The sequence below is a fragment of the Struthio camelus genome, chromosome 1 (assembly GCF_040807025.1).
Source record: "Struthio camelus isolate bStrCam1 chromosome 1, bStrCam1.hap1, whole genome shotgun sequence".
NCBI classification, from domain to species: Eukaryota; Metazoa; Chordata; class Aves; order Struthioniformes; family Struthionidae; genus Struthio; species Struthio camelus.
In genome coordinates, this window is record NC_090942.1 from 161686201 (window position 1) to 161700085 (window position 13885).

The following is a 13885-nucleotide window of genomic DNA, read 5'->3' on the forward strand; positions in this document are numbered from 1 at the left end:
TGTTTGCAGTTACAGAGGTCACTGATATTTTTTCACAAATTAATAATAAAAAGGTACTTGTCTAAGCAGTATCTTGGCCACCGAGAAATGCGAAATGAAAAACATGCAAAACCTATCAAGGTCATTTCGCAATTTCTACTGACTTCTCCTGATCAAAAATTTATTATTTAAACATTAAATCCTTTTGTAAGTGCTCCCAAGAAAGAAGGAAATGTATGTACATGATTTATATGTATGAATGGAACATTTCACACATATTACAGAGGACTACCTTTTGAAATCTGTTAGGGAAGAATTGTGGTTCAAAATGCTGTTAGAAAAGTACCTTTTTGCAATATATACTTTAAAATGTGTGTGATCATTTTTTATTTGAACAATAGCTTATCAACAAATGCTATAATCTTTTAGATAAAAATCAGAAGAGAAAGTGAGAAAAATAGATAAGATTCCTAACCATTCTCCTCATCATTTATGATGGATTCTTAGCATATTTAATATTAGGTAAGCAATAAATGAAAATATGCTGGTTTTACATCGTGCCTTTCATTCATAATGCCTAAAGAGCCTAAAATTCCAAACTCAGTTTTGTCTCTTGAAAGCCAAAGGTACTTTATTTAAATCATTAAAGGTAATTTGAATTTGCTCGTATGTAACTGCTATTGGAAGTCTAGCCCAATCTGTGGTCAGCAGAATGTATTTCAAATGATGGATATCACATTATGAATAACTAACGCTCTTTTATATTCCTTTAATAGAACTCTCTCTAAGTGATTGCTGTGAATTCTTGGTCCTTTCACAGAAAGAGAACAATTGAACAGTCGGTTCTTCGTCCACTGTAAAATAGACCAAGACTATATGTATATTTACATATACGATATATGTGCATGTACACAGATAAACAGAGATGCACACATACCTATAATACAAATATATTCTGTGTTTATGTGTGTGTGTGTGAGAGAGAGAGAAAGAGAGAGAAAGAGAGAAAGAAGAGGTTACTCAAATGAAAGGGTGGCAGGGTAGTATATGAAAACTTGTATTTAGAAAATTTGAATAAATAAACAAAAGAGATTTAAGTAGGTTTAAATGCTTCAGAAAAGACACCCCAAATCCACGCCTTTCACAAGCTATTTCATTAGTATTATTATTATTTATTCAGATGCATGCTAAAGCTTCTTAGGATTAACCAAATATTCATTACCAGGCAATAACTCTCTTTATATTCATCCTCTGTTTTTTTTCCTGGATCTAATTATCCTCCAAAGAAGATATCCATGTTTAAATCATGGTCCTCCTGAATTTTACTACTACAGGTTTTCATCCTCATGCCTTTTTACTGTGTTATTTCTTACCGGATGCCTTATCTCCTGTCTGAGATTGGGCAGTTTCTTCATTTAACTTTTGCAGAATTGGAGGACACTGGACTGTCAGGATGAAAGAGTACAGGGGCTGACAGAGTGTCCCTGGCAGATGGTTATAGCCCATTGTCTTATGGAGGAAATCCGACTACTATTCATCCCCAGATCAAATTGGTGGTCTAAAATTAGGCATGAACGCCATGGAAAATCCTAATATTGAAAATGAGGTGCATATCTTTCCTGACAGAAAAAGGTAGTTCTTCCAAAGCTTAAAGAATGAAAAGAATATTTATTTGTCCATTCTATCCAGTTTTAGTTCAGGAGCAAAACTGAGGATCCTGATCCTAATTCAAGAACTGATTTAAGCCAACTTAAATGTGGGTGCCACAAAAACAAAAGCAAGAACAATAAAGTCTCAATAAAAAACAAACAAACAAACAAACAAAAATGAAAGATCCCAGGTCTCTCCTCCCCTTTGCTCCCCCTGGCCAAGAGCTCACATGACCTTTCTTGTGCCAGAACTAACGTTTGTGTTTTAAGCTAACTCTAAAAATAAAAATGATTCGTTTCTAGTTGGGTTAAATCCCAGCTACCAAAGAGCTTTATAAGTGTTTAGTGCTAGTGAAAGAATGAAAATACAAAGGAGTTGGGTGGAGGCATTCCTTTGGGGGCAGCATGATCTCTCAAGCCCTGAAAGGGAGCAAAGATGGTATCTTAAACTCAGGTTGACCATAGTTTTCTAGTCTGAGTTTAGGCAAGTTATTTAATTTCTCTGGTCCAGACATAGAAGAAGGAGGCCTGTGGATTACTTGGGGACATGGACCTTTGGGTACAGTCCCATGACAATTTAAAGTGAAATAGGGCATGCAGTCCTGTTCTTTCATTTTCTCTGAGCCTCCCCTATGCCTTAATGATGGTTTGACAGTGAGTTCAGGGCTGCAGTGAATGAACTGGATGAAACCATCTGTCTGTAAACTGATACTGCAAAATGAGATTAGTTTTCTGTCTGAGTCTCTCTGAACCAGCTCATTTAGTGTCTGACTTGCATCTGATTGAGACACAAGGGAATGATGTTGCCAGATAGAGCGGGAGAAGGAATGTGACTGCATAAATTACAACTTAGACTGCTTTATATAGAACTTCAGTTTTAACACTCTTGCATATAAAATGGGATAGTACCTGCTTATCAATATTGCTATAAAAATCAGTTCATCAGAAATACTAATAATGCACTTTGAGACCTCAAGATGGAAGCAAAATATCTGGAAAGCGTTCTTTCCAATTTTATTTTATTGTAGTCCTTACTTTATTACAAAATTCTGAGATTCTCAAACTTTTGTTCACCTTTATAGCAGTTCACATTAGGAAAAATAACAGAAAATAATTCACTACAAAACAAAACAGAATAAATCACATTCTGAAGGAGATTGCACTGAAACGATCTCATTTTGAACTTTATCTCCTTGTTTTAGCAGCTCTGTTAGCTCCAGCATGCAGAGCAGTTTGAATTTCCCTGTGGCTCGGTGGTGCCTTTTAGAAGTTTTTTTTAGATTCTTTCCTCATTGAAAGCCTAATGGGTGAACAGCAGTGAGCATGGGACGTAAATATCGCCAGCCCACAGGGGCAAATGACTCACTACAACTATAGTAAAAAGGTACTTAGGGAAAGAATGACAAGTTCTTGGTAAAGAATGTCAATAATGCTTGTTACAGCCACACTACCTCACTGAACTTTTTCTTTATTTGTTTTGCTTGCATTCTGGGATGTAGAGAAAGGTTAAGGGAGAGACTGCAAGCTTTCAGTTACTTAACATGCTATGTTAAATAAATAAATAGCTGTTATGACCAAAGATACTTCTAAAAGTCCAAATTACCTACTGTAGCCTGAGCCTGCATTTTTCAGTGTCTGGTGTTTTTAAATGCTTCTATTATTTTATGTGCCTCTTGAGGCATTTTAAAGCAGTTTCATCTTCGAGACAGTGGAAAACCCTCCAAGGTGTTTTAAGATGAACAATGAAAACTCAGGGAATTCATAATTCTTAGTCGGTTGTGAAAAGGAAAGTTCCTTATGTTACCATCTATCCCAGAAAGTATGTCGATTTTCTCTTGAATGTTTTCTTTCAGGAATGTTGACAGCACAGTCAATGCTAGTGGTGTAAGGAGTTAAACTGATGCCCTCTGAAGTCCAGTGATCTGGAATGGTACAGAGAAAAGAAAGGTTTAATTACTGAGCACCTGACACTTGTTCTATATAATTACTGGTTTGAAGACCACGCATTGTTCCACATCCAAGGACACTTAGAAAATCTCTTAAATCTCTTAAAACTCCTACTATTACAATTGTAAATATATAATCTATATGAATTCTTTTCAAAAAATTGGCCTTTCCCAAACAGTCTTAATTTACTTTCTATGATTTAAATCTACCTCTACACTAGAGTACTCGGTCTTTGATATTTAAATATATTTACTTTCAGTTATTCAATCTAATGAACTTGAGATACTCAACATTACTTAACTTTCACATTTTTGACTCCTAAATAGGAGTCCTGGGAAGAGAAGTGGAGTTTAGCTACAAAAGGCGTGTTCTCTTCAAAATCAATTTGTTTGCTTACTCATAATACCCATATGTTCATGATGAGGTTCAGGGTTAAAACTTACATAGCACGTTTAAATAGAACATGTAGGTATTCTGATTGATTATTGGTTACTGGAATAATTACTGTTCCATATTCATAACATGATATCTAGATACTTTTCCTTGAGCACCCACACAGGTAGATTAGAAGAAGAACAGCTTAGTCCGGATGGAAATGAAATGGGAACAGAATCAAACAAATCGTTCAGCACTACCTTCTACTCAGAGGAGTGCTGAAAGTGAAATTTGATCATTACTGTCTATCAAAGTACATGAAATAAACCAGCAGAAAAGAAAAGAAAAAATTAAGAGGGAGAAATCTGGCCAAAGAAGTTCTGAGTGGAAGGAAGTGCCTGAAAATGAAGATAACAAATTTTCTCCAACCTTACAACAATAAATTGAAAGTAACTGAGAGGTAATGTGGCAAAAAATTTGCTTTTTAACATTTACATATACCTATTTACATTCTGATCAGTAAGTTATTGATGGAATATTGATGGAATATTATTTCTTATAGAAGATTCTATTTGCCATAACAATATTGAAAAGGCCTATTGCAAACATGACTGTAAGAGTAATGTTACTAATTTCATGTAATGGCCAGACCAGGCAGATATTTTGTGTGTTGGATGAGCAGAGCAGTCAAATAATACAATGCTTCCAAATATTTCTCATAATGCCTGAACTTTTAATTAGTTTGTGAACAGGATGATGAAACACTCATTTCATGAAGCAAATAAGAATTTTCAAAGAATAATGCTTTCACATTGTAATCTGTCATATATATGAAATGCCTGTGAACTCTCAACAGAGAAATGATAACAAAATTACTATATAAATGAAGAATGCTATGAATGCTTAATTTTAAATATTCAGGGAAAAAGTATTGGTTGAGTTGAATAGAGTGAAATGTTTGCTGCTCTTTTATTTTAAAAGAAACACCTAAGTGCCGACTTAATTGCACTATTTGGTTTCAATTTACATTATTAGAGCTTAGAATTCATATATCTTATTTGAAAAAAAAAGGAGACATGAGTTTTGCATATAGTAATGCAGCAGCCACTAGAAATTCTCTGATAGTTAAGATGAGCAACACGAATAACAGGAAACCTGTTGGATCAATAACAGAATCCTTCCCCCTCACACACACACAATTCAATCTTTTTTTTATAAGACCTACAAATGTGATGCTCTTTAAGGAAAAATAAAAATTTGTCTTATAAATGTCTCTACTACATGATCTAAATATTATTTCTATCTTTTCTAAATGGTGACCATCTTACAGTAGACTGGGGTGGAGGCTGAAAATAGGATTCCAATCTTCCAGTGAGTACTAGATAGTATAACTCACTTATCTTGAAATTTTATCTAATGGAAAGCCATAATGAAAGTAAAGATTAAGATAACCAGATATAACTTACCAGAGTAAAAATAGCCTTACAAGACTTTTTGCAAATTTGAGGAATGAATGCCTGTTGGCATAACTGACCTTATAACTCTTGCATTTCCGAGTGCTTACGGGTACAAAGTCCATGCAAATCTTTGCAAGCGACTTCTGTCACTTGCACTATCTGGGTTGCCTCTGTTAAGGTAACCCGGATATTCCACTAGAGCAATTTCGGTCTTAGAAACCTGTTTGTATAACTGGAATTGCTACATCTCTCCTTGATCGTGATTGTCAATTTGCAGATACTTCTTAGCAATTTCACACTTTTTATGAGATACCGGCAATGAAATTAGCAGGGAAAGAGGAAGAAAAACAATCAGTGGATTAACAAACTTGTGCTTTTTAATATATGTGTTAAAAATAGAGCCACTGAAACTTCAGAAGTGAAAAGGCTATATCTAATTACCTTGAGTGGGTGAGCTGAAGAATGGGAAAAAAAAAAAATATGGAATGCGTTTTGCATTCAGGTAAAATTGCTGATGTTTATGTGCTTAATGGTGCTTCCAGTTTCCTCTGTCAGTTTCTGTTACTAAAAGTTTAACCCTTTGTGTCTATATAAATAAGAAGTGGAATTTGGTATTTTAAGCTTGCTTAAACATATTTTTGTCATTTAAGTGTTGGACTACAGGAATTATCATGGGAATAGCTGAGATTTGGGAATAAGATAATGAGTGCCTGGTACTCCATAGAATAAAGTTACCATTCCACAGAATGGTAAGTCAAAATAAGTCAAGGAATCAGGAGGCATGAAAACTGGTCAATGAGTACAGAAAGCATGTTTCTGCACAAGTTGTCTTCAGAGTCTGTAGGCTGCTTCTAAAACAGTCCAAGAGAGGCAAATAACTAAAAACAAATCTATTGTTAACAGGCTTTAAATTACTTTTGGAGATTGCATCCTTGTAAGAAAAGAAATCAGAGGTTTATAAGCTTAAATGAAGTTATATATGTTATAAACTACTAAAAGATATAGTGGTCTTTTACTTACTAATAGATGATATTGAATATCTAAGGGAAAAAAAATAAATATATTAAAATGCTAGAGTTTTTGCTATTTCTTCCTACACTGGAAAACACTTTAGTACTTCTAGCACAGAATATAATTGATTTTGCATTAAACTGTCACAGTCTTGGTTTTCAGGTACACCATAACTTTAATGGTAAGATGCATTTGCTGAAAATACTGGTAAATTAAGCTACAATTTTCCCCCAAATGCATTCACTTCTGCAGTACTGCAATATTACAGATCAGTTTTTAAAAGACAGACAATATTTTTTTTACTTCTTTTGAAATGTATTTCCAACTGAGTATATTACAGCACAGACCTATGACTCCAAGCAAATAAGTAATACAGATCTATGATTCTATCAGTAAAAGTGTAATATAAAAAGGGGGTCATGTTTCTTGCTGATTTAACTCTGCAGACTAGTAGAGCTATACTAGGAAATATGAATGAGCAAATATGCTAAGACTTCAGCTGTACATAAGCAGCAAAGATATCTTTGAAGACTCCAGGTAGGTGACCCATGTTCCAGGCAAATTCTAGATATAATATACTTAAATGGGTAATATCTTTTCTGGAGATAAGGAGGAAACCTCTACTGCTCTGCCCTTTAACAGCATGCCAGTTGTCATTCTACTCTCTTGTCTCTAAGTATTTTCTTTGGGGGACTTGGGATTTCACAGAATCACAGACTTGGGATTTGTGCAGGATTGTTATTCAATACTGGCTGGAATTAAGCACTAGCCATGAGCTAACCAGCAAGCAAGAGGCAAAGTCAAATTGTCTTAGTGTCTATCTTCCTTCTCCTGAATCCACCAGCAAATCTGCTATAGGATGAATCCATGTCTGGAGTACAAGGTAACTGGTAAATGGACAGAATTCACTTGCAAATGTTTGCATGGACTCTATATCCGTAAGTACTCAGAAACACAAGAGTTATAAAGTCAGTTATGCTGATAGGTATTCACTCCTCAAATCTGCAAAAAAACCTAAGTACTATAAGGCTATTTTGACTCTGTGGAGAAGTGTGAATCTTGTAGCTATGGAATATCATCTGCCACATAATTTGTGCAGTAGCTTTCAAAGTGATCTTTTCTTCTTGCAAATAGGTCTCCGCCTAGGGCTTGTGTAAACCTCCTTCTCCTAAAACACTTTTGGGCATCTTTTACTGTACATACAAACTTTATAAGTAGGATATACATAACTTCTGAAAAAAACAACTATTATTCATTTATCAATACTCACAGTAAACAGGTAGGACTAGCATTTTACTAAGTTCATAGTCCTTGATGCAGACATCTGATACGTCTCTGCTGGACAGGCAGTTGTCCACCAAGTGGAGAAGTATCAGCCTCTGTAGATGCTTGGAACAGGCTAATCCTTGATTTTGTTGAATTGTCCCCTTCTGAGTCTAATTTTTTCTTAGAATTTCGTATTTTTTCAACTTTTCACACTTTATACTTTATCTTTTTTTTTTTTTTTACTTTCCATGTTTTGCATGGCTTTAGCTTACACGTTCTCTCTCGACTTGACCATATTTCTCTGTAAAGCTGAGCCAGAGTCATGTAGCTGTGCTACATTAAACTGGGCCTTGAGTCTTAGCTGAAGCCATGGGCCATCAAGTTATACCTCAGCCAAGCCATACCCAACCAACATGTAGCAATTGAATCCATGAATCAATGACAACTGATTCCATGGAGGCAGACAGGATAGCACCTTCCCAGGTGATCTCAGAGCTTTCAAAAGGAACCATCATGATCAGAAAATTTGAAAGAGGTGAACGTGGATTAGTTTCTATATATGTGTGTATATAACTGCAGTAAACAAAATATGACCACTATTCAGTCTCCTAATCCTCCAGTCTGACAATTCATGCCCTTGCTAAAAGATATTCCACTGTAAATTCCAAACGAAAGTAGAGAAGTAACCCTTATTCTACAACCCTTGTAGAATAAGTAACCCTTATTCTACAAACAAATAATTTTGGAAAGAAAGCAAGCACATTAAAAATCATATATATGTATATATATACATGTATCTCCTTACATTATCTCTTGCCAGACTTGAGCCCTTTTCTCTGAGGCCTTTTTCCCTTCTGATTCTTGTCTGCTAGATGGACCGCCTCACGCTATCACGCTGATATTGGGGTCGTTATCTATGTCTTTTCTAATCTATCTTTCACAGTCAAATGTATTTTGTGTACTGGTCACAGGTAATGTGCCAGTGCTCTCTCCTAAAGATCAGCGGACTTCTGGTGGACACTTTTAGAAATAGCAGAATAGACATGAGAGAAGAGCTCAAAAGATTTCTTCCGGATAGTGAGTCATGCTCCCGATCTTTAGCTTCTCCCAGCGGAAACTACCAGTGCTACTGACTGTCTGCATCCTGATGTTCCCTAGCCAAATATTTCAACAGGATTAGATGTTGATTATAAGAGTACTAGCAGTCACCTTTTTGGATGGCTCTTGGCTCGACTAAAACTTGTTCCTCTTATGAGCATCCAGGATATCTTGTATTTTGCATAGAGGCTACCTAGTCTTTTCTTATAGAGGTAGCAGGAGATAAAGTGATTTATTCCACTTACAGTGCCTGTTCTATGTAAACACCATGATGAAAACATGGAGCAAAGATTGTCACTGCCAAGTTGGATGTCATATTCAAATAAGCAAGGCAGGTGTGGCTCACCCAGAATTGCAGGGGTGATGGGAGATAGAAGGGAGAGAGGTGATAGTGGTCCTATTTTGCTTCTTGTAGGTCTAAACATACAACTTTTCATTTCTCAGGTGCTGTTAAGTGCTAAATCAGAATACGTGATCTATAGTTATATTGTCTATCTTGCTTTGAGAAATCTGCCCCAAAATCAAAGCCTGAAAAAGGTTTCTTTATTCATTTAATCCAAACAGGTTTTGAGAATTTCCAGATGGACCTGGTAAGCAAGAGTGGCTTTTCTCTTAGTTCTGTGAAACAGGACTTTCCCTAACCTCAGCTAGTCTTAGTAAGAAAGCCCTGACCTTTCCTCACATACTGTGCTTTCACTGCGCATACTTTTATGCACAGGTGAGAAGGATTTGAGTTTCATTTAATTGTTTGCTCCTTCTCTTTTATATTTTTAAATCTACCTAAACTTCTGTGAAGTGTGAATTGGCTTTCAGAATTTATCTCTTGTCAACAGCCTTCCTAGGTGAAACAATGCAGTTTGTTTGTGTTATAGTCGACGAAAATTTCTATACCCAACAATAATAAAGCATCTTTTTATTTCTTTGCAAGTGGCTGTTGCCTTGACTTATTTCCTTTTGGGAAAGCTCTTATCTTTATCACAGCATTACACCTTCATAGGATAAAACTTCTACTCAGCCACATCATATCACTGCAAGAAAGGGATATGTGCTTTTTCTGGAGTGTTCAGATAGTCCCTCATACGAAGATGATAACCTCCCAGACCACATGCTTAGAAAGAGGAGGAGTATATTGTGGTCAGCTGTGCTGTTCTTGGGGTCAGGGGAGCAGACGGTATGGAGAAGAGCAAGGATGTGAACTGTTTCCCACTTAAATTTGTATTGTAATCAGAGCAGAATTAGTTTTTCCAGCCCTTCTCCAGTTCAAGAATGGCAGCAGTCACAAGCCTGTTGGGAAAAGGTGTGATACGAACTATATGAACTACAGGGATGTGCCTGCTGTGTATTTGCATACAGGGGGCTTGCAGAAGGATTATTGGAAGGATACAGCAGAACGTCATGGGATAGGAATTATGTTTTATGGCTGGAAGAAGAAAATGGTTGATTCCTAGTACTGAATGAGTCTTTTCCCCATTGCAATGAGACAGTAAAGACACCAGACATCTACGACACACAGAGGGCATAGGTTCATTCATGATAAATATGTGATGTGGAAATACGGTCCTAGAACATGGCAAATCAAATACTAGTCCTTCCCTGTTAGTGTACCCCAAGTCACAAAAGTAGACATGCCTGTTATACTTGAATAGTGCAGTAGGGACCAATTTAGGATTGATAATCTATTTTATACAGACCATATAAAAGTCTAAAAAGCCTGAGAAAGAGATTGAGTTTGAACTAATAACTTAGAGAAAAATTCATACTCAACTACTATTCCCTTTAGCTGCAAAATATTTTATGTAGTCTTATAAGGATTCTTAAAGTATTATGTGAGATAAAAGCAAAGTAAGCAAGTATTTGAAATCAGTTTTTTTTTAATATTGCTTTTTTATTGTCTCTATCATCGCTATCAAAAATGTAGAAAATTCTTATCTACTAAAAAAAGAACATAATAGAAAAGGCTTATTTTTCTAAAACCTGCTTTGTTTTGTTTTGTATTGTTTTTATACAGTTCAGTAGTGAAACACTAGTGACAAAACTAGCATCTGGCAGCTGGCATCTGGGAAGATGCTCTTCCAGTGTTCTGAAGGATACAAAGGTGGTATTTTGCACAGAGTGTTCTTGGGTTCCTATTTATAAGATGAAGTAAGAGTTAAAACCTGCTGGCTCAAACTACACTTTCATCAAAGAAAAGGCATATTGCTATATAAGTATCCCTCATTCCTGTGAAATGAACATCAAATTGCACTCCTTACTTAAACCTTTGCAGCAGATAAGTTCCATTCATGCAAATTCTAAAAGGATTCAGCTATAAGGGAGAAGGCTGAGTTTTCAGCAATTCTTTCACTTTAATACACACACTCATGCACATCCTTCATTATAACAGGCTATGTGACACAGTACCCAGCTTAATAAAAAAGACCTTGAGATGAAGCAATAGATTTGTTACAGGGATACTTCTGCAGATAAGTGCACCTCCACCTAACTACATGATCTATGAGCACACTTCATATCATTCTGAAGGTGCATCTGTCTTCAGCCATCCACGGCAATTTTCTAAGGCAAGCTGTATTTTGTATCTCTGCATAACAAAGATCATGCACTAGCCAACATACAGTCACCACCATGAGACCAAATCAATGTGTGCCTGACCTCCCAAACTCTATCCTTTAGCTTATTATAATCAGCAATGAAAGATTTAAAGTGGGAGCAGTGCAAGATAGTCTATTCACACTGTGCTGTTTTGTGCAGTATCTTTGCCTGCTGTTGTATGATTTTCTTTAGAGTGGCAATAGTGTTAGATATTTTATGTTAGAGACTTTTAAAAAAAATCTGAACTATTTAGTGACTTAATAAAAGCCTGTACAACTTTGGAATAAAGCAGTCTAACAATGCAGACAAAACTTAAGAAAAGCAGTGCAACAGAAGGGAAAGTACAAAGGAAGTCATCTAATCTGCCTTGCTAGTCCTTTAAGTAACATATACAAAAATTAATGAAAACCTAATAATACTGAAAGGGAATTGACATTTTTACTGTGACATTTACAAATGAAGTTTCAATTTCATGGATCTGGTTGTGAAAGCAACCTCCGGAGAAGGAAAATTTGGACCTCAGAGAAAAGCAGACAGTTTTGTATAGGGCATTGACCCCTATAAAGGTTTTTCGGTGTGGGTAGATCTGTCTCTTCAGATAAACTATGTAGATACCTATCTACCCTTCCCCCTGCCCTCAACTGAGCAGAACTGGAACTGTGTGGTCTAAGCTCCAGAATTTCCTTTGTAAGAAGAGAATGGGAGGGTGAGAAAGAGGCTAATACAGGCCTGTCTCTCACCCCAAGGCTGAGATTTGGATAAATCACAAAACACAGAGAGTGGGAAATGTTCCTGGGTTCCTTAAACTAAATGTGAAACCTAAACTAGATATGTAGCCACAGAGATACTAAACACCTTCTATCTGTTGTTTTATGATTTTTTCCATTCCTTTTTGAATTGTTTTGAATCAGTGATATCACTGGAGACAAAGCAGCTAGTGTACTGAATTGATCCTGTTCTTCATGGTTTATCTTTTGTTTTCAGGGAAAAGAGAACTGAGCCAAGTCTTTGTTATGATAACTTCTTTTTGTATACTCTCTTAACAGTATTCTCCTAAACTTTAACAAATTCTCTCTAGTGCTCCTATAAATTTCCTGCTGTTTTCAAGACTCTTAGTATGTGTTTCTCAGCACTTTTAGCACTCATGATAATTTGTTTTTTTTTTAATTCTCTCTCTCCTACAGTACTCTCTCTGAACACTCTTTTTCATGATCAACATTCTTATAAAAATCTCTGAAGAATGGAAGGCTTAATCTGTGTACTTAATATATTCTTAAGGAGAAGATAATGGAATTGATAATCCATTAGCACTAATACCTTTATGACACTTTCTATGCCATAGTCCAAAACATGATGGCACTTAATCTCCCACAAATAGCTGGCAAAAAGTTAGGATAAGATTGGGATGATGAGTTGCAAAGGATATATCACTTTCTGGAGAAAGACACAACTCACTCTCTTTTGTTTTTTTAAATAATATTTTCAAATAATTTGATCAGGTAGGAGGCACTTTTATGTCAGAAGGAGTAAAAGAAAAATATCAGAAAAAAAATCTGCTTGTTATGTATCAGACGTAAGTCGTCAAAGGATGAACATCATCATTATTTTACACTTTTTTATCACCTTATAACTTACTGGCAAAGAATAAACATTTTACTTTTCTCAGTGACCATGCTCCAGAAGTTAAATATTAGCTCTGACTTTTTTCTTATTTTCCTCTTTCTGCGCTACGTACAATCTCAAATGAAGCTTTTCCAGAGTCCAATTTACATGTAGACTGTTTATCAATTTCACTTATGGTGAATATGCTTTCTCTTTTCTAAGTTTCTATTTAACGTTCTTTATGTGTCAGATTTTCAGAAGAAAAGATGTTCAATGGTTTCAAATTCTATGTAGCACTTCTAAAACTGTCTAACTTTCATAAAAAAAAGTGCAGCTGGGTTGAACATATTATGAGCTGAGAGTTATTGTTTTCCTCACTATAACAAGATTTTGATTGTCTTATGATATGTTTATCTTGCTTTGATTTATCTACTTTTGACATAATAGTGTTCTCTACCTTATTTGATAATCCCAAATTGTCTTGGAATATCAATTTTCTTCTTAAAAAAAGAATAACATTTGGGTAAAAAGTATAGTAAATGGAAAAGTTCTTATATAAACAAAGGTTACATATTATATTAAAATATTTAATTTTTGAATTATTGGGGATACATTTTTTATATCATCATTGAAAACTATTTCCTTAGAAACACCTCAGATAAACATGCAATTTTAGCATGTACATAGTAAGAAATTGCACAGAAATAATGACATAAGAGGTAGCACACTGATAGGAACTGTTATCTGACTTGACACAATGTTAAAGGATCATGCAGTGAGGCATAATTTTAATAGCTTTCTAATAGTGTTAATTTTTCCTTCTGAGTGTGTTGGTTAGTTGGGACAGATGAAAAGGCCTATTTTTATTCTTAAGGCAAGTGAAGTCTGTATACTTTCAGACCTGTCATTTAC